The sequence below is a fragment of the Malaclemys terrapin genome, chromosome 4 (assembly GCF_027887155.1).
Source record: "Malaclemys terrapin pileata isolate rMalTer1 chromosome 4, rMalTer1.hap1, whole genome shotgun sequence".
Lineage (NCBI taxonomy): Eukaryota > Metazoa > Chordata > Testudines > Emydidae > Malaclemys > Malaclemys terrapin.
This window is the reverse complement of record NC_071508.1, coordinates 82805129-82825784: the sequence shown is the minus strand read 5'-3', so window position 1 is coordinate 82825784 and position 20656 is coordinate 82805129. Positions and strand designations below refer to the sequence as shown.

Below are 20656 nucleotides of genomic sequence, written 5' to 3'. Positions count from 1 at the left end.
ATCATTACAAGTAATGAGGCATAAAAGTCAGAATTGGGTACAACGAAATCCTAGGGTTAGAAGACTGCACCAGTTATCTAGTCTAACCCCCTGTCAAGATGTAGGATTTGTTGGGTCTAAACCATCCAAAATAGGTGGCTATACAGCCTCCTTTTGAAAACCTGCAGTGAAGAAGTTTTTACAACCTCCAGAGGCAGTCTGTTCCATTGTCCTACTGTTCTTACAGTTAGGAAGTTTTTTCTGAGATTTAATCTAAATTTGCTATGCTGTAGTGGGATTCCATTGCCTCGTGTCCTACCCTCTGTGGCAAAAGAGAACAACTTTTTTTTCCATCTTTTTTATGGCAACCTTTCAAGTATCTGAAGACTGCTATCATATCCTCTTAATCTCTTTTCCAAACTAAACATACCCAGTTCCTTTCACCCTTTGCTCATATGGCTTGCATTCCATCCCTTTGATAATCTTTGTTGCTTGCCTCTAGATCCTTTCAAGTTTCTCTACATCCTTTCTATACATTGGTGACCAAAATTGTACACAGTACTCTAGCTGAGGCCTAACCAGCACTGAGTAGAGTGGTATTATCATGTCCCATGACTTGCATGCTATGCCTCTGTTAATGCAACCTAAAATTGCATTTGCTTTTATTTCAACAGCATCGCATTGCTGGTTCATATTGAGGCTGTGATCCACCACAACTCCCAGATCCTTCTTAGCAGTGCTGCTGCCAAGCCAGTTTTCCCCCATTTTCTATTTGTCCACTTGATTTTTCTTTCCTAAGTGTAGTTCCTTGCATTTATTTGTTGAATTTCATTTTGTTGTCTATACCCCAATTTTTCAAGATCCCTCTGAATTTTAGCTCTATCTTCCCCCTCTCAGCTTTGTCTCATCTGCAGACTTGATCAGTATGCTCTCTAAACCTATATCTAGGTCATTACCACCACCAGATCCAGAACAGAACCCTGTGGAACATCACTTGAGACCTCCGTCCTATCCAATATCATTTCATTAATAGTTAATCTTTGTTCGCAGTTGTTTAACCAATTATGTATCCACTTAATGATAGTTCTGTTGAGCCTGCATTTCTCCAGCTTATTTATCAGAATGTCATGTGGGACTATGTCAAAAGCCTTGCTGAAGTCCAGTTTTTTATGTCCACCGCATTCCCCATACCCATCAAATCAGTTACCCTGTCAAAGAAAGAAATCAAGCTAGTTTGGCATAATTTGTTCATGGTAAATCCAGGCTGGCCGCTAGTGATTACCCCTTAATCTTCCAGGTATTCACAAACTGAACGTTTTATATCAAGGGTCGGCAACGTTCGGCACACGGCTCGCCCGGGTAAGCACCCTAGCGGGCCGGGCCAGTTTATTTACCTGCTGATGCCCCGGGTTCGGCCAATCGCGGCCCCCACTGGCCCCGGTTCGCCGTCCCGGGCCAACGGGGAACAGTGGGAAGCCGCGGCCAGCACATCCCTCGGCCCGCACCGCTTCCCGCCGCCCCCATTGGACTGGGACAGTGAACCGCTGCAAGTGGGGGCCACAATCGGCCGAACCTGCCACGTCAGCAGGTAAATAAACTGGCCCGACCCACTAGGGTGCTTACCCTGGCGAGACGCGTGCCGAACATTGCCGACCCCTGTTTTATATATTGCTCTAGTAGCTTCCCAGGTATCAAAGTCAGGCTGAGTGGACTATAAGTTTCCCAGCTCTTCCTTTCCCCCCTTTTTAAAGATGGGCACTATGTTAGCCCTTCTCCAGTCTTCTGGGATCTCTCCTAAGTAAATCGCAACACCTAACTTAACAAGCTAAGAGAATTCAAAGCAAAAAATCTCTCTCACCACCTGCTGCAGCAATCTTACTGATCTCCTTTCAGACAGGATCTCTCCCCACTCTAATGATGCTTCCTTTGTCCTTCGAGTGTAGTCAATGCCATGAGTAGAGATGAAGGGAGAGATGATTTCCCCACTCTGCATACTTTTCTTTGAAAATTATCTCCAGCTGAGGTTCAGGAGACAGCAAGTCTGTGGGGACAGGAACTTCCAGCTGTTTCTTTGCCAAAATGGAGATTTCTCATTCACACCCTTTTTCCTGCCGAAGAATAGCTGCTTAACCGCGTCCATTTGATTTTGTTGACACCTGGCTGAGATGTCAGTTTGCCTTTTGTCTCTCAGGAACTGGTTTGTGCCTGCTTTACTAAACTTGGAACATATCTAAGTAATGTTATACACAATAGAATCTTATAACTTTGGCTACGTTGTATGTAAACATTTTCCCAGTACAATAATAAGCAAATTATGAGTTTTCAAATGATACTTCACAACGCATATTTTGTACAAAATTTATCATAGCCTCGTAAAAAGGGTGAACATAAGTATGCAGACTGTCACAGTACCTGTTTAATCTTTAACTATCACTGCCAGACCAAGGCCAGACACCAACTAGTTGTGAATATGGATTTTTTTATGTCTACTCTTATCCACTTATAACTAGATTTAAAACAATTGATTTCATATAGCACTGACACCTAAGTGTAATAACTTAAGTGACAAAGAGTCCTGTGGCACCTTATAGACTAACAGATGTATTGGAGCACAAGCTTTCATGACATGCACCCGATGAAGTGGGTATTCACCCACGAAAGCTTATGCTCCAATACATCTGTTAGTCTGTAAGGTGCCACAGGACTCTGTCGCTTTTTACAGATCCAGACTAACACGGCTACCCCTCTGATACTGTAATAACTTAGTGAGTACTGGACTGGGATAAATTTTAATTAGTAATCTGGCAATGTAAAAGTCTTTGTATCCCACAGCCAGGACTCCATGTTACCCATGGTTCAACAGACATGGAATTCAACACTTACCACAGAACTGTAATCCAGAAGCTCTTTTTTAAAAAAGTGATGTTTCTGGCCCTTATATGGTTGCAGAAATAACTTAGAAAATGTAAGGGGAAATCTGAGGTGATAGCTGAGTGGGTGTGTGCTGAAGTGTCTGAGAATACTGGGGCAGCTAGAAGTAGAGGAGGTGTCTGGAGTTGCAGTGGGTGGATGTTTGTAGGTTGCCTGGGGCTGCTTGAGCAGGGCAGAGAGTACTCAAGAGCATAGCTGTTAGAAATGGGTGTCTCATGTGGCCAGTGGTTGTTGATGGTGGCTAGAATAGCTAGGTGTTAGCAGTAACTGGCTGGATGCTAGGGAGGTGGGAAGAGGCTGTTGCAGCTGGCTGCAAGGGAAAAGATGAGGGAGCCTGGGCCAATATTGGGCCCCTTATGCTGTAGCTGACACTTCCCTCTGTGACTTCTACCAACTCTTGCCTTTCATTGCTCCTTCAGCTATCAAAGTGTTACATGAAGTTTAAGTACTGTAGGTCCTCTTGGTAGTCAAGTCCAAACCATACATTAAAACTAGTAACTGTCCAACTGTTCCAGAAGAAGATAAAAAGTCATGTTTCTTCTCCTCTGGACAAGTTTCAAGGTATCTAAGCCACTAAATGATTAAAGAAGGCAGGTCCTCAGAGTAACATCAATATCTGTACAGGGAAAGATGAACACGCAGTCTCTCTTGGTTATATTCCAAATTGTCTTTCTTTCTGAGACCCAGGTGGTACTTGGTGGGTACTGATGGTACATACTGAGCCACGTGTGGCATGATCTACATCTCTAAAATGGGACAGGGGAGAAAACTGAGTGAAAAGATCCCCCCGAAAGGGTGTGAATATGTAGTTTGACCTCCCAGTATTGCATACTTCACCTTCCCAAGAAGGGAGAATAAGCAAGTTTTTTATGGAAAGTATGTGAAAAAAAAAGTGATTAACTACACATTTAAACTCAACAGATTTTATCACAATGTTCTGTTACAGATTCATTGACCTACCTATTACTGATCTCCTGAGCTACCCCTATTCCATGGTTCATAAGTCAAAGTTGTAGTGGGCTCATTTTTCTGAAGTATACGGTGTGGGACTCCCTCAAACATCGTACAAAATTCTTCACTGTATATTCTATGGAAATTTTAGTCAATACTTTTAAAGCCAATGGATAGGGTTAAGATTTTGTCAAGGGTATTTTTAGTAAAAGTCACAGACAGGTCACAGAAACAAAAATTCACAGAAGCCCACAACCTATCCATGATTTTTACTAAAAATACCCAAAACTGACAGTCTGAGCCCTGCCAAGGGCTGACTACCAGCCTCTGCTCAAACTCTGCTGCTGCTACTGCAGCAGGGGCTAACCACCACTGCTCCAGCCCAGGGAATTGACCCAGCCCCACTGCTGCTCCAGCCCTGGCCGCTGACCACCAGCCGCTGCTCCAGCCCTGCTGCTCCTCCTGTGGCAGTGGCTCCAGTCCCACTGTTGCGGTGAGGGCTGAAGCCAAAGAAATAACAGAGGTCCATTGAAGTCACAGAATCCATGACCTCCAAGACAAAACCATTTCCTTACCAATGGGTTACACAGTTTTAGAAGTATCAGGCCACTAAAGCTAGAATAAAGTTCTGGTCTTCGTATAACAGAAGTGGTAATGCCAAAATACAGAAGAAAAGATGCAAGAAACCTTAGAAGAAAGCTGATCACATAACAAAAACCTATGAGGACACATTAAAAATCACAAATGTATAGAACTTGTAGAGATGATTAGAGAAGGATTTAATTTATGGGCAATGCATAAAATATTAATAAGGCAAATATCTTATTTAAAAGCTCTATTAAGGCAAAAGGTAACTATAAAAATTGTTAATAAATCAAGTCATGCCATTGTGAATCAATTAGCGAATAATTACAGATACAAACTATTCAACACTATGTTTCTGCACCATAAGGTGTTTAAAAGCTGAATTGACCTTTTAGCTAAATATTTTCAAAAGTAATTATATTAGTTGTCTGGAGCATTCATATTTAAATTGAAATACAGAAAAAATTAACAGATCTGATTTCAGAGGCTATGAGACAGATATAAGTCAGCAGACGTAAATCAGCATAGCTCCACTAACTTCACAGAAGTCCTCAAGCAAGACTGCAGTTTCCACTTCCTCTCAATACTGCCTCCCAACACAAGGCTAGTGAAAGCAGAGCCCGATTCCAAGCTGAAGCTGGGTGCTATAGAAGTATAACCCACGTGCCTAATATGGAGATCTCTCTTAAAGAGATATATAGGGAGCAGGTAGGAATGAGTTCTGTCTGGTTCATTGTTGCTAGGTACAATGAAGTAAACTCTGGCTCACCCAAAGGTTACAGAAGTATTAGAAAATTTCCAAGGGAAAAATTTCTACTCAAGGTACTTCCTCATTTCAAGGACATTATAGACCACAAATGCTCAATTAAATGAAGAGGTTAAAATTTCAAATGGTTATTCTGGCCCTCATCTCCCTTTACTTTCTCTGAAAAACTGGTTTGAGGCTCTCCATCTGAAAGATGCTTATTTCCATATCAACATCAGACAGTCGTATAGCAAGTTGCTATGCTTTTGTTTGGGATATGACCATTACCAATACAAGATATTACCCCCTTCCTTCAGGCTCTTCATAGCACCCAGAGTTTTACCAAACATTTAGTTATTTGAGATTACGAAGTATCTGTTTTTTCACCTTGTATGACTGGCTGGTTCAGGCAGCATCTTATAAAACCTTAAAAGGCTCAGTGCAAAAGAACTCGTCTTGTTCCAGACCTTAGACAGTCTGTTAATCCCCTTACAGAAAAATTCTTTCATCAGGAAAGTTCTGGACTCCATATAGGCCAAAAGCTCCCTCCCGGAATAAGGATTATTAAGCACATCTCAAACCACTGGTACTCTGAGGGAGAATTTTTGTCAGGTGGGGAAATTCTTCCTCATCAGGCTCATGCAAAATCATACTCCAGAATCCCAGCTTTCATTTAAAAAAAATACCTATCCCTTTTCATTGAAAAGCTATCCTCAAAAATATGAACTGAATTTAAATCAATGCTTGTACGATGGGGGAGTTTAAGTAAGTCGGAGCAACACTGCACCTTTAGTTAAAGCAGAGCAACTTGTGTGTAGACAAGCCCTGAGTCTTTAAGGAACCTGAAACGACGGCTTTCAAAGGTTCACACTGCCCCTGTCATCTCACTCAGAGCCTCATGGACTCAGCATAACAGCTTGGCCATGGAATTTGGCATTTTATTTCAAAATACCACAGAACTCAGCATTTTTTCCTGCAGGGAGGCACACAACTTTTTGTTTTCTATCTCCTTCCCCTGCTGGGACCTGCCTGCAGCTGTCTCCTCTTGCCTCTTCTGTACCTTCCCCCCCTACAGGGGAATAGGATTACAGTGTACACTCCCTTCACTGTTCTAAAGGACCAGACAGGAGAGGTCAGAAAGCCAGAGCTAGCGTTCAGTTTCAGCCAGGGAGAAGGGGAGCTAGAAAGGCAAACTGGGCAACTAGGCTGCATGGAGAATAGAGTAGCAGACAAGGCCTGTGGAGCTGAGAGGAACTGCTGAAACTGACTACAAGACCTTCTCTGGTTCACAAAGGGCAGGAAGAAAATGATTCCAAGCCAAACCACCCAGACAACTCATTAACTTATGTAGGTCATAAAGCCAGACTGTTAGAAGCCAAAAAAAAATCCATCAAAAATAATCACTGCTAAAAATCATCATTAAAGAATTATACATCAATGAGTATTTTCAACAATGAGACATAACCATGTATGTGTTTAGGCACAGGAAGGATAGGAGAAAAAAGAATTTTATGGAGATACAATAAACACTGCCATACAGTTTAGGATTTCTTGCCAAAGAATTTAGAGGGTGCATCCAATGAAGTGGGCTGTAGCCCACGAAAGCTTATGCTCAAATAAATGTGTTAGTCTCTAAGGTGCCACAAGTACTCCTGTTCTTTTTGCAGATACAGACTAACACGGCTGCTACTCTGAAACCTTCTATAAGTAAGTCACCTTACTACAGCTAAGTTTTTGGGCCTGCAGGAAACAGCTGAAAGACACAAGCACTAACAGTTTGAAGCTCTTCATAGCATATTGACTGAAAAATCATTACCGAATAATTGTTTTTGTGTCTGCAGTGCCTTCCATCATTATGCTCTCTTGCTGGGAAAGTTTCTCTAGGTTTTTAGTAAGAGAAGTAGCATACTACTAAGACAATCTTAATTAAGGATCTTTAAAAGCAGGCTGTTTAGAAGACAAGACAGCACAAAATGACTAAGTCATAATTGGCTACTTCTGTTAAATGAAATTTGCAAGGGAAAAAAACAGTTACATACCAGTTTGGTGTTCTTTGAGATGCGTTACACATGTCCATTCCACTTCAGGTGCATGCATGCCAGTGAACCAACACCAGAGATCTTTTTCCCATAGTGGAATGTGTCAGGGCGGCACATGCACCTTCCACACACCCAAGCTGCTAGCCAAGGGTATAAAGGGCAGAGCTGCCCCGACCCACCTTTGTTCCTTCACACCAGAAACATACGTTATCTTTGACTCCAACGTACAGGAGGAGAGTGAGTCATGAAATGGACACGTGCAACACATCTCAAAGAAAAACAAACAGTTACCGAACAGGTATGTAACCATCTTTTCTTCTTTGAGTGCTTGCACTCTTTCCACTTCAGGTGACTCATGAGCAGTTCCAGACAGAGGAGGGTATCAGAGTCTACCTGAACAAGAACTCCAATGCCACTCTTCCAAATCTGGCAACATCTCTTCAGAATTGAGAGCGAGCATAATGAGTGGTAAACGTATGAACAGATGACCAAGTTGCAGCCCTGAAAAGGTCACTGATGGCTACATGACTTAAAGCCGACAACTCTGCTTTTGCCCTTATAGAGAGTGCTAAAACACTTTAAGGGGAAGGAACCTTAATGATATCATAGCACCGATGAATGCAGGAAGGGATCCTCTATGAGATGACCAGTTGTCCTCTCATCATCTCAGCAAAGGAGACAAATAGACTGCTTAGATATTACTGATTTGTTAGATGCAGCTGGAGGTGGTCTCTGATTCTTATGGTGCATCCTAGAGATTGGCCCAGCTACCTTGGCAGTTAGCACATCCCTGGTGGACCTAAGAATGGAACTGCTTTCTCTCCAGGGTTGGAGTGTAAATGCCTAGTGATTTAAGGATTGCCCTAGAATCTTTAACAGAATGCAAAGCTTCATCTGTTTTCTCAGGGAATAAGTTTAGGTACAATTGATCTAAGGTTAGCGACTGGTCCTTTGGGACTGGAAGTAACCTGAATATTGCCGTGGTTCTTGGCATAAGGGACCATCTATCACAAAGGTATGCTCACATAGTGTAACGATGCGGTTCTGGCGGGACCCAACTGAGAGTGCAAATTCAGAAAAAATTGCTTAAAACAGGACAGTTACAGTCCAAGGCTGGGGTTTTTCCACCTCTAAGGCAAACCAAACCAGCCAGATTAAGAGGACTTTTGTGGTTAGCCACTGGGGTGAGACCAGTCACACAAGCAATTCCCTTAGATACTCCAGTTTCTCAGTATCACCACCAGTGCCACTCGTTATGGGGACAAATGGTTATGAAAACCAATACCCCAGTAAAAGAAGAAAGGTTCTCCTGATCCCAAAGGACCAAGCCCCAGACCCAGGTCAATATACAAATCAGATCTTACCCACAAATCAAGCTGTTGCCAATCCTTTAAAATCTAAAATCTAAAGGTTTATTCATAAAGGAAAAAGATATAGATGAGAGCTAGAATTGGTTAAATGGAATCAATTACATACAGTAATGGCAAAGTTCTTGGTTCAGGCTTGTAGCAGTGATAGATAAACTGCAGATTCAAAATCAAGTCCCTGGAATACATCCCCAGCTGGGATGGGTCATCAGTCCTTTGTTCAGAGCTTCAGTTTGTAGCAAAGTTCCTCCAGAGGTATGAAGCAGGATTGAAGACCAGATGGAGGAGCTGCAGCTGCCTTTTATAGTCTCCTCCAGGTGTAAGAACATTTCTTTGTCCTTACTGTGGAAAATTACAGCAAAATGGAGTCTGGAGTCACATGGGCCAGTCCCTGCATACTTTGCTGAGTTCCAAGGCATATTTGCCTCCTCTCAATGGAGAAGTTGTATAGCTGATGGTCCTTAATGGGCCATCAAGCAGACTAGGCAGAGCTAACACCAACTTGTCTGGGAAGTTTCCCCGAAGCATAGCATAAGTTTGAAATACAGACAGTATAGAGCCAATATTTATAACTTCAACTACAAAATTGATACACACATTTAGACAGTATAATCATAACCAGCCAACCATAACCTTGTCCTAGACACCTCATTTGACCGCCTTTATACAAGATTTGGTGCCACTACAGGACTTTGGTTGCAACCATGTTCTATATGGTCCCAGTTCAAATCAATAACGTGACACCTGGGCAGAGAAGCAGATCAGCGTACCCAAGGAGAGGGTCTGTAACTCCCTGTTTAGCCGGTTATAGAGCCCAAGGCATGTACACACTTGATAATTGGTTGCTAAAATCTAAGCATAGAATTCACAGCCAATTTGGGGTTTATGCCCTGGTTCCTAACAGCCTGTCCTGAGGTTGGCATTCACACTCTTAAAGCATTACAACTGCAGCCAAGAAGCATAACACATAGTGACTGCCATTACCTTTACCTGAACTGCTGAATCCACCTAATCTAAACCAGCCTGTAAGGACGATCTTACTTCCCAGAAGCTTTCACCTCACAAGTGCTGTATACTTCTCCTTAGCATCATCTAGCAATTTGTCAATACATTTCAACATTTCGACAATCATAACGAACTACGAGAGCATGATGATTTGCAATTCTAAACTGCAATCCTGGTAACAAATAAACCTTTCTCCCAAACAGATCCAATATTTTATATCTTTGTCGTTAGCTATAGATTTAGATCGCCCTATCTCACCTTTTCATTCACAGCCATCACTACCAAACAAGCTGGGGTTGGGTGTGAATAAAAGTACTGTCCCTCAGAGGGGACTTAGTACTTCTCTGTTCTTCTGCCAGTGGGCCTCAGAGATGAGGGAGTTTGCCAAAGGATTTTGGTAGACTCCAAGATGTTCTTATTAACATGTTGTGCAACTCTAGCAGGCCCCGCAATATGCAAAATATCCCTAACTTCTGTGGGTTGTCCTCCGATCAGTTCAATTTGTACACCCAGGGAGGTAAGGAAACAAAAGTGGGAATTTTCTGAAATAATTTTTATGGATATTATGCACAGTAGTGAAATATTTGACTTGGTACTGTACCCAATGTGTGCAGAAGGGTTAAAAATGCTGCTACTGGGGCAGAGCCTTTTGAAAAGGCTGTGTGATGTCCCTGCAGATACTTCTGGGAGTGAACTGATCACTGAAGAGGGTAAGAGGCTCTGAAACAAAAGTCTTCCTCAGTGGGACTTGCTAGACAAAGCTCAGTGAGAAGCAGCAATGCTAGCACCCAGAGACTCAGTCTCGGAGACACCGAGGAAGCGTGGCCTACCCTTTGAGGTCTGCCACACTGAAGGAGTACTCTAAGGGACTGTTTAAAGTCAAGGGAACAGTGCCTTGGGGGAGATTTAGTAATGTAAGGTCTAGAAGAAGACAACCACCTGGAGTCCGGACGAATTCCCCATGGATTCCAAAAGACCTCTCTTGTACCTAGTACAGTACCAGGTCCCAACCCCAAGACATCCTATTCCTGGACCCACTCTTATAAGAATCACAGTGCTAACACCTTGACCTGCATGAAGAGGAATGAGGAGATGCTCAAGACCTTCTGTAGTGGAATCTTGAAGCATAAAACCCCACTTCCAACTCCGAGGAAGAGTAAGCACAGTCTAAAGGCCAAGGAAGCAGGAGACTGGAACCAGAGGAAGCATCCAAGATTTTCCTGTACATCTGGCTGGCTCCACAAAAGACTTTTAGACCCTGCTGGAACTGACAAAAGTTCAGTCCCAGATGGCTACTGAGGAAGATACCAGTACCAGTGCTTGTATGGCAGGAATAGTCGATAGCTGGACCTCACCTTGCATCGGTGGTGAGCACCAATAGTCACAGGAGATCCCTGCTGCACTGTATGTTTCAAGTGTTATTGGTACCAAGAGAGTAAGACGTATTGTATATGCCATAGAAGGTACCAGCAATGTCTCAATGGTACCACCTGAGGTGCCTGTGTCAACAACTCTATAATGCTAGAATACAGTACCAGGGAGTGCCTAGCAGGAACTCCAATCCCTGTGCTGGTCTTCTAGTGTGAGTCTGTTTGGGACTAGCACTCAAAGATGAAGAGGGCTTCTTCTGGCTACAAGAGGTTCAAGTGTTAGACTTCTGATGCTGCTTGCAAGGTACCGGAGATAGAGAACAGTGTCTTCTCTCCAGCTCTCTCTACCCAAAGATGTCACCAAATCTGGTGTCATGCTCTGAGACCGAGTCAAGTCCAAACCCCTATGTATCAAATAGCTGGGTTTCAAAGGGGGTCACAAAGCTGCTTCTATCAGAATAATCTCGAAGTCGAACATCCATCAGCTTCTTAGTTCTGGTCTTAAACCCCTACAGATATGACACTTGTGCCTCACATGTCCTTCTCCAAAACATTTTAAGCAGCGAGAGTGAGGATCACTCACTGGTTAGATTTGAGACAGCCGGAATAGCATTTAAACCCTAGGGACTTAGGCAAATCTCGATGGTGCGCTAAAAGCTCAATGAAAAGTAAAATAAATCAATACTTTTTCCTAAACAAGTACCACTAACTAAAACTATAACTATACTAAAACTATTTACAATAAAAAAACATTTCTCTACAGACAGAATGGGAAAGAGTGTGAGAAGCTCACACATGCTCCAGATACCAACCATGGTCAGTGAGAAGGAACTGAGGGGGGGGGGGGGTCAGTGAGGCATCACTCTTCATACCCCTGACGAGCAGCATAAGTGCACGGGGGTGGGTGTGCCAACAAGTAGTACTATGAGAAAAAAGATTTCTAGCTCCAGTGCAGTAGTACGCACACATCTGAAGTGGAACGGACACTTGAAGATGAATAATTGACTCTGTATTTATAGATACACTTCTTTGTTTCAGGATTTAAATTCGTATTTTCCATTATAAATTAAGTACTGTAGAAACACTAAAATTCTAATATATTTCAATCATGTATAACATTATATGAATCTGTTTCTTATTTCTCTTCAAACAGCTGCGAATGTCAGCTTGTGAACTGCATCTCAGCAGATGTGCAGTTCCATGTACAGTGTACATCACAAACAAAATGTACATATTCCAATGTGACCTTCACACAGACTTATGCCATTATTCACACCTTGCTTTTGAAGCCACAATCCATCATTGATAATCCTGCCTCCCACCTAGAAAGCAGGGAAGCAGCACTTTTAAAACAGATTGAGTCTGTTTGATGGATTAAACAGGGTGTGCTCAGATAACAAGCACTGGGACAAGTATGTCACCCACTGTACACGAGACAGTACCAAAAATCCCCAACTGCTGGAGATGGGACACTAGGTAGGAAGGGCTCTGAGTTACTACAGAGAATTCTTTCCCAGTTATCTGCCTGGTGGGTCTTTCCCACATGCTCAGGGTCTCACTGATCACTGTATTTAGGGTTGGGAAGGAATTTCCCCTCAGGTCAGATTGGCTGAGACCCTGGCGGGGTTTTGCCTGTCTCTGTAGCATGGGGCATGGTTTAAACTAGTGTAAATGGTGACGTCTTTGTAACTTGAAATCTTTAAACCGTGATTTGAGGACTTCAGTAACTCAGCCAGAGGTTAGGGGTCTATTACATACGTGGGTGGGTGAGGTTCTATGGCCCGCAACATGCAGAAGATCAGACTAGATGATCACAATGGTCCCTTCTGATCTTAAAGTCTATGAATTTATGCTCAGATGACTAGCAGTGAGACAAGCATGCCACCCACTGTAAGTAAGACAGCTTAGTCCTTCAGTGTTCAAAGGAATTATTTTCCCTACTTTCTCCCTTAATATAGACCGTGATCCTTCAATGACTCCATGTAAGCACAGGGGCCCCTTAGAGAGTCAGCTGCAGGACTGGTGCCCGGTTGTCCTCAAAGATAAATAACATACTGCACCTGTACTATATATCTGTATTTGTACTTAGTGCAAAACTATGAGTCTTCAATCTACTCACAACATCCCGCTTCCTTCTCTTATATGAAATCAGATCACTTTGGAGGGGTGACAAGGATTCACTTTTCATCATGCATTTGTCTGCATCTGTGTAAATTATCTCAAACTCAATATTTTTGTCATTTAGTAAAATTAACTAACCACATGATAAGACAGACTGAACAGCAACACTGCATATTCATTCCATTACTGGCTAGCCCATTTTCTGGTCATATTATGAAAGAGGTAGGGGGGAAATGAACCCCAAATCATCTTGAAAATATTCAGGTCACACAAAGAAGGGAAAAAATGTACCCTTCTGGTTACAATTTCCGTAATCACAAACCATTTATTTGAAATCCCTTGGAAGAAAGATTAAAGGACATGATCATAGTACTTTGGGCTGAAAATTTAGGTTTGTTTAATGCAGTTTTTGTTGCAAACAAAAAGTCTACTAAGAGAAATTTCTTTTATAATTGTAATGAAAACTTTGTAGTTTGGATTTAAACATTCCTCTGCAGTGTCTGAAATCCAAACATCCCATCAGCACAGTAGCACGAGAATCAGAAAGTGAAATTTAGTAAAGAGCATCAGTGGTGAAATGATAAACGTGTTTTTTAAAAATCCTCATACTCAGATTAAAGTGAACACTTTGTTGTGTGTTGGGTTAAACCTTGTTGTTATGAGTTGGCCATAACTGCCATTTTTCATTCAGGATGAATGTAAAGAGGTGATTGAAATAACAGCCATCAAAAGAACAAAATCAATTATATTCTTCAGTCACTTCTACCCACAACACCCCAAACCTGGCTAGCCACTTGGGTCAAAGGGGGTAACAATATTTTTAGATATCCTAACTCAAACAATTCTCAACTGACTTGCACCTTATGCAGTTACTTACACTTGTATAAAGTGAGTGTAAAATACAGCAATGAGTATTTTGGTAGTGTTTTACACTCTCCTTGCACTCTATTTGCAGATGTGTAAATGATTACGCTAGGTGTAGAAAAGCAGTAGAGAATCAGACCCACTGTATTTCAATTTGCAGCCGATATTTGAATGGATAATCCTCAACAACTTGTTATTCAAAATTATGAAGAGAAGCAGCCATGAAAACAGTCATTTTATACAGTTGACAAAACACTCCAAATGTTTAATATTTAAAATCAGAATACGTAAGAGAATAATGAAAGTATATGTTTCAATTATGGTACCAACCTGTGCCTTTTTTCTTCTATAGAAGGTAATGAAGCTGGGTCACATGTATCTGCTTCTCTCCTTGGATTTTACAATGACAGTGACCTGAAACAAAACAGTAATAGCTTGAATATACAACCCATGAAAACATTTCCATATAGGGCCTATTTTCAGAAGCACCAACAACTGCAACTGAAGTGAAAATGAGCTGCAGATGCTCAGGATCTCTGAAAGCCTGGCCCATAGTTTCTTTACTGTAATAAATCACATATTTTTTCATTGTAAGTGCTCAACTATACCATGAAAAATCTTTATAAGACTATTAGTAGAAGAAGCATCACCTGTGTGAAGTAGGAACTGACCTCTCACCGCATATTTCAATTGTTTGCAAAGGTAGAGAGTTCACAACCTCAATTACCTTCAGAAAATACATAATTTTGTGAGAATGTTGCTTCACTTTAGATTTCTAACTACAGGTTAATCAAAGTCTGGTGATAAGTGTTAAATTCCTTCCCTTCCTCTAACCTGTAGTTGCTCACTGGGTCAAATGAGAAAGCCTATTTCTGTAGCTATCTACTTTCATCTATACCCCAATGTCAATGCCATCACATCACCAGCACTAGCCAGCAGAGAAGCAGACTGTCTACTTCTGCCACAGCATTTACCTTCACCCATCAGCATACAATACATCCATTATAGCATTTTTGCCATAGTTGTTTTGTCACTTTCACTGCACAAAGTACAATAAATTGCCTCTAGTATCATAACTGTTTTGCCCTATGATTATCATTAGTCTTCAAAAGTCTAGTTGTCGATGGATGTCAGCACAAATGTACCAAGAATTAAAAATGAGTTAAGCTTTCTAATAGAAAAGGTCAACTGAAATTGACAGTTTCATAATTCTTTTTCCTACAAAGACATTACAAAGTAATACTTGTATATAATAATTATGGCCATTTTATGGCCATCACAGTCATGGATTACATAACTTTTATGCTCTTTAAAAAAAAATTGATGACTTGACATTTTTGGAGTTTTCCATATATGTGACAATAAAAATATGAACCAATCTAAATAAGAAATTTGAGGACTGCCAATTTAAAGGTTCATAGATTTTAAGGACAGAAGGGATGGAGATCACTAATGTGGTATACGGAGGTAACAGTTCCCTGCTTCTCCATCCAAGGATCATGTTAGTCCTTTTTGCCACAGCATCGTGCACTGGGATCTCATCTTCACTTTGTTATCAACAGTGATCCCCAAATCCTTTTCAGAGTCATTGTTTCCAAGATACAGTCCTTGCCTTGTAAGTATGGACTGCTCTCTTTGTTCCTCAATGTATGAGCTTGTAGTTGCATAAAGACTGTTTCTAAATACAACTTCATAGTACAAATAGGGTGTTTTTGCACAATGAACAGTCTCAGTTAGCAACTGTTGCTGGATAATAGCGTTCTGTAGACAAGAGAGAACAGGTGAATCTTAAGGTGATTTGACGGAGGATACAATGGTGTTTTCAAATGGATTTTGGACAGGGAGTTCTTCCCTGTATACATAAGGGATGGCATGGAAGAAAGTCTACTCTCAAAAATATTTTTGCACTAACAGGTGGTAAAGACACACATTGTTGGCAAAAGCAAAGAGCAGTTGTCAGCACAATAATTAGAGCAGCCACACAGAGCTCATAAAGTATCTTGAAAGTATGGCAAAAAAGTTTGTTTGAGATATGGTGGAGAAGACAGAGCTAGTAGAAGGATGCACGTAACATATGATGTGGTAAGAACAAGCCAAAATGATCTTAGCAGGAGCAATTTCAAGGGATTTTTGTGCTGTGGTCAATGTTGCAGTAGTCAAGGCCAGAGGGCTATATCAAAGATACTCACATTATGGGCCTGAGTGATTGGAAAGATGGCGGTGATGTGATTGAGGCAGTGATTCAGAAAGCTGGGAGAGCTTGTGATGAAAAGATCAAAACTCAGTTTCGGCCATGTTAATTACAAGTTAATGTCTGGTCATCCATGAAGAGATGTCAGAAAGAAAGGCTGCAACCCATATTGGAAAAAGGGAGACAAGTTCAGAGTGCAGAGGTAAACGTGTGAGTCATCAATGTAAGATGTATGCAGTGTTGTCGTAGTCACGTCAGCCCCAGGATATTAGACAGACAAAGCGGATGAAGTAATATCTTTTATTGGACCAATTTCTGTTGGTGAGAGAGACAAGCTGATGAGTTACACAGAGCTCTTCCTCACCCACCTTGTCTCATCAATGTAAGATGATAGTCAATGCCATGCAAGACCATCCAGTGATAAGATGTAGAGCAAGGTGTCAAACATATTGCGCACAAGCCAGATCCCTCCTCTATTACCCTTTCTTTCAGCCTGCAGTTGCCTCAGCAATTTATAAAGGCATCCATCCTGCAACTGCCTCCCTACTACAGCTCAGAGGTCCCGGGAAGGACCCAGAGCAGGAGGAACTGAGGAGGGAGCTTGTGCCTGGCTGGGCACAGGTGCCTGAACCTCTTCCCCGCTACACCATCACCAGTCTTCAATTCCCTCCTGCTGCCTCCATTGTATTGCCATGCAGGAGTGAGTTCCTTCTATCTCACCAACCATCCCAGCATCAGATTGTCAGACCGCTCCCCTTAATCTGCCAGTGATGTCAGTCTTTACTATTACTCCATTCCTCCCATAAGTACTTTTGTACTTCCCAGCCTCCTATTCCCACCCCCTCCCTGTTGCTGCCAAATTCTGAAGGACCAGGCTCAAGGCAACAACTACTTCTCTACTCGCTACCTCTGCTAGTGAACAGAAACCTAATGGAGAGAATCAGCTAAGAGAGTGGGGGGACAAGAGAAGGAAGGAGGGATGAGAGACTCCCCAAAGAGAAGAAAAGTGGGGGAGACACAAGAGGCGAGAAGAATGTTTTTTTTATTCTTGTATATTAACATTAACTTCATTGTCATAACAGTCCAGGATATCTTTATGGACTTGCAACTTTTTAAATAAGTTATCTTCTCTCTCTAACACATACTATAATAATTTTGTCAGATAAATGAATTAAACATTTAACAGAATAGTTTTGCTTTCCTTTGGAAAGCAAAGAGGCCTGTGTACAGTAATTTGTATTTTCCACATGGCCTCTTTAAAAACTTTCTTAATATTTATGTTCAACTTCTTAAGGTCTTGTCTGAAAAACCCAGAGAGTAATGAATAGAATGCAAGTTATCTAATTTGAAGATAAATGTCTGAGCTAATCTTGCCTAGATATTTACAGGTGACTCAAGAGAAACCAAGTATTTCAAATCTGGAACCCAATTATCCCATTAACCTAAAAAAGAAGTTTTAGAGTTTATCCTGTCACTTAACCTTTAAAAACAACCCACATACAAAAGAAAAATATATCCTGTTTCTTATCAGGCAGCCCAGTAGTACAGCTGCTTTATTGTGTGTAACAGGGAGATCATGACACATCACAGCATTATTTGAAGGCATATCCCACTCCAGTTTCAATTTTATTTTTTAAAAGGTGATATATAATTGATTTGGTTTAAACAGAATCTTTAACGTTACCCAAACCATAGAAGAGATACCTTGGTAAAAGTTAAGAGTCCTGGTGTTAGAGAAAAACAATGCCATACTGCCAACCTGGGTAACAAGTATTGGAGCAAGTTACCTTCCGTTTTGGGGTATTTAGGTTAAATAATTATATCTAGCTCTTAAAAACAAATACTGAATTGAAAACTGTTACAAAAATCTGACAAATATTTAGGTGTCGTTATGACATAGTTCAGAGTTTTAAAAATGTGTACCACAAATGAGTTAGTCTTGCAATAATGTAATTAGAAACTGTACCTGCAACAAACAGCAACAATTGCTAGATAAAATAGCAATATGTCAAAGTTTATTTTCACAGTACACACTAAAATGATAATCAAAAGCTTGTGATTTCCTGCGGATGTATTTTGGGTTTTTTTTGTTCTAAATCATAGGTTAAAGGCATGCTGTCAAGCATAAAACAAATTAATTCAGAACACAGATTAGTCATTTCTCTTTCACCAGCCTCAATCCTGAAAACATTACTTGAGGCATATGCCAAAAGGCAGTGTTGTACTCCTTTCCTAAACTGTTCAAAAAGGCTTTCACGTACTACACTGAAGAACAGAAGTAATCAATGTAAGCCATATTTTCCATTGGCTAAACATTGTGCATAAGAATTAATTTTTTTAAAAATGTTTAAAACATTACATAACCCAGGGAGATCCCAAAAATCTCACTATGTACAAATTTGACTTTTTACAATCTGCGGTTCTCACGTTAAGGAGGCCTAAAACATTAGACTCAAAATGTGAATGTTTTTAAAAAAGCAATTAGTAACTGATCAAAGGGAGAGGTTACTAATCTTGTGCAGTAACTGGAGTTCTTCAAGGCAGATGTGAAGGAGTCACTAATGGGATGACAATTTGCTCGGGATTGTGACAGACCCCAGATGTACCTCCGATCCCAAGAGGAATGCACCTGATGTTATAATGATGGAAGGTAGATCTTGAATAAATGGGACTCCTACCCATATCTCTGGGTCCTTCCACCAGATGAATGACTATAGAACATAGCAAACAGCAGACACCTGTTTGTACAGATAGTGCTTGTTTAGTATATAGACTGTCCTGAGCCATTCTGGAGGCATCAAAGATGTAACCTGGCATGCTGAGTTACAAAAAACACAAACTGCCATGTGCCCTAATAGTTAGCGAGAACTTCTTGCTGAGGTTTGAAGATTGAGCTGAATCCTTGAGATGAGAGTAAGTGGAAAAATCTGTCCATAGGTAGGTAAACCCTAGCTGTCACCGCATCCAGAGACACTCCTATGAACTCCATCCACTGTACTGTCATCAAAGTGCACTTCTCAAGATTGAATTGGAGGCCTAAACTATGGAGTGGCAATCTTTTTGCTTGTACTGCTGACAATGCCTCTTGATAAGATCAACATCTAGACAATTAATCATTGACTTAGGGAAGATGTAGAAGACAGAAAGACGTCTTGATGATGTTATACCCTATATTCTTCATAGAAATTTCTTTGAATATGGCATGACTAAGATACGTTTTATGCAAGAGGGGTCATGTAAGGTATCATTGAAAAGGTTATGATCTACTGAATGTGTTTATCCAATTTGTATGCATGTATCATTTTTGTATCTGAAGCTAGGAATATTGACCATGTATTCAAATGTGCTACTTTGGTGACACCCACAACTAGTCCTTCAGGTACAACGACGAAAAAGCCAGACAGGGCTGATGGCCATTCAGCAAAGACAATGGACTGTGAAAAAGCTTAGTCTTCCTGTGTACACGCCAAACAGCCTTACGAGTAATGGCTGCAGAGACATGTGACTGAGTCACCTGCTACCCCACCTTGGAATGCCAGTGTTTTTCCACTGAAAGATAAAGAGTTCCCACAATACAGAAAAGCTATGTAAGGCAGGGGAGTGCCATCATCATGGTTCTCCTCTGCCTCCCCACCCAAAGAAACACTGGGAAACACCTGGAAACAAGAACTGAACTGGGAGGAGAAGAGCTGAGCCCAGGCTGCAAAAGGTGTCTAGCCTGTGAATAATAACTGAAGTTTCAAGCTGCACATTAGTGCAGCTGGTTTTCAAGAATCTTTGCAATCTGCCTGAAACAACATTTAGGGTGAGAAATCATGGTACTATTTTTAGCCAATTTCTTTAGTGTATTAAGTTTAGTCTGCGTGTTTTGTTTTATCTGCTCAGTAATTTGCTTTGTTCCGTTTGCTATCTCTTATAATCTCTTAAAATCTGCCTTTTATAGTTAATAGATTTGTTTTGGTTATTATTAACCCCAGTTTGTGCAATTTCTACCTGGGGGTGGGGGGGGGGGAAGAGAAGCTGTGCATCTCTCTTCACATTTGAGGGAGAGGGCTAATTTTATGAGTTTGCTCTGTACAGCTCTTTCTATATCGCGCAAGACTGTATTATTTCAGGTTTATTCCATAAAAGGGGTGTCCACATGAGTGCTGGGTGAATCCTCTCACCCAGAGCTGACTTCAGTCTGTGTCGGCAGATGGATGTGGCCATGCATGTGCACGCGCGCTGCAAGAGGCCGGAGAGCCTAATTCAGCTAAACAGGGAGAGGGAATCCAGGCTGCCAGTGCAGGCAGAGCTCAGTGAAACCCCAGTACATCAGGTGGCATCCCAGAAGGAGGAGTCTAACCCTTCACAGACATATCTTCAGATGATGTGGGTGGGTGGCTAAGACCATCTCAATCTTTGAGACTACTCTTGAGACAGAGGAGAGGCTGAAAGGGAATACGCTGTACAGGTCGTGGTTGACTCTGAAGCAAAGAAACCTATTGTGAGGGGAATGAATCATGACA

General features: G+C 41.4%; 1 protein-coding gene across 4 annotated transcripts in view; it reads right to left on the bottom strand.

Moving 5' to 3' along the window:
• The window catches only part of FUT8 (fucosyltransferase 8), a 241304-nt gene that overhangs the window by 167523 nt on the left and 53125 nt on the right, over positions 1-20656 (bottom strand). For all 4 annotated transcript variants that reach the window (XM_054027425.1, XM_054027426.1, XM_054027427.1 and 1 more), the window contains exon 2: positions 14288-14371. The gene's annotated coding sequence lies outside the window, so the exon portion shown is untranslated. The remainder of the gene's footprint in view (positions 1-14287; positions 14372-20656) is intronic.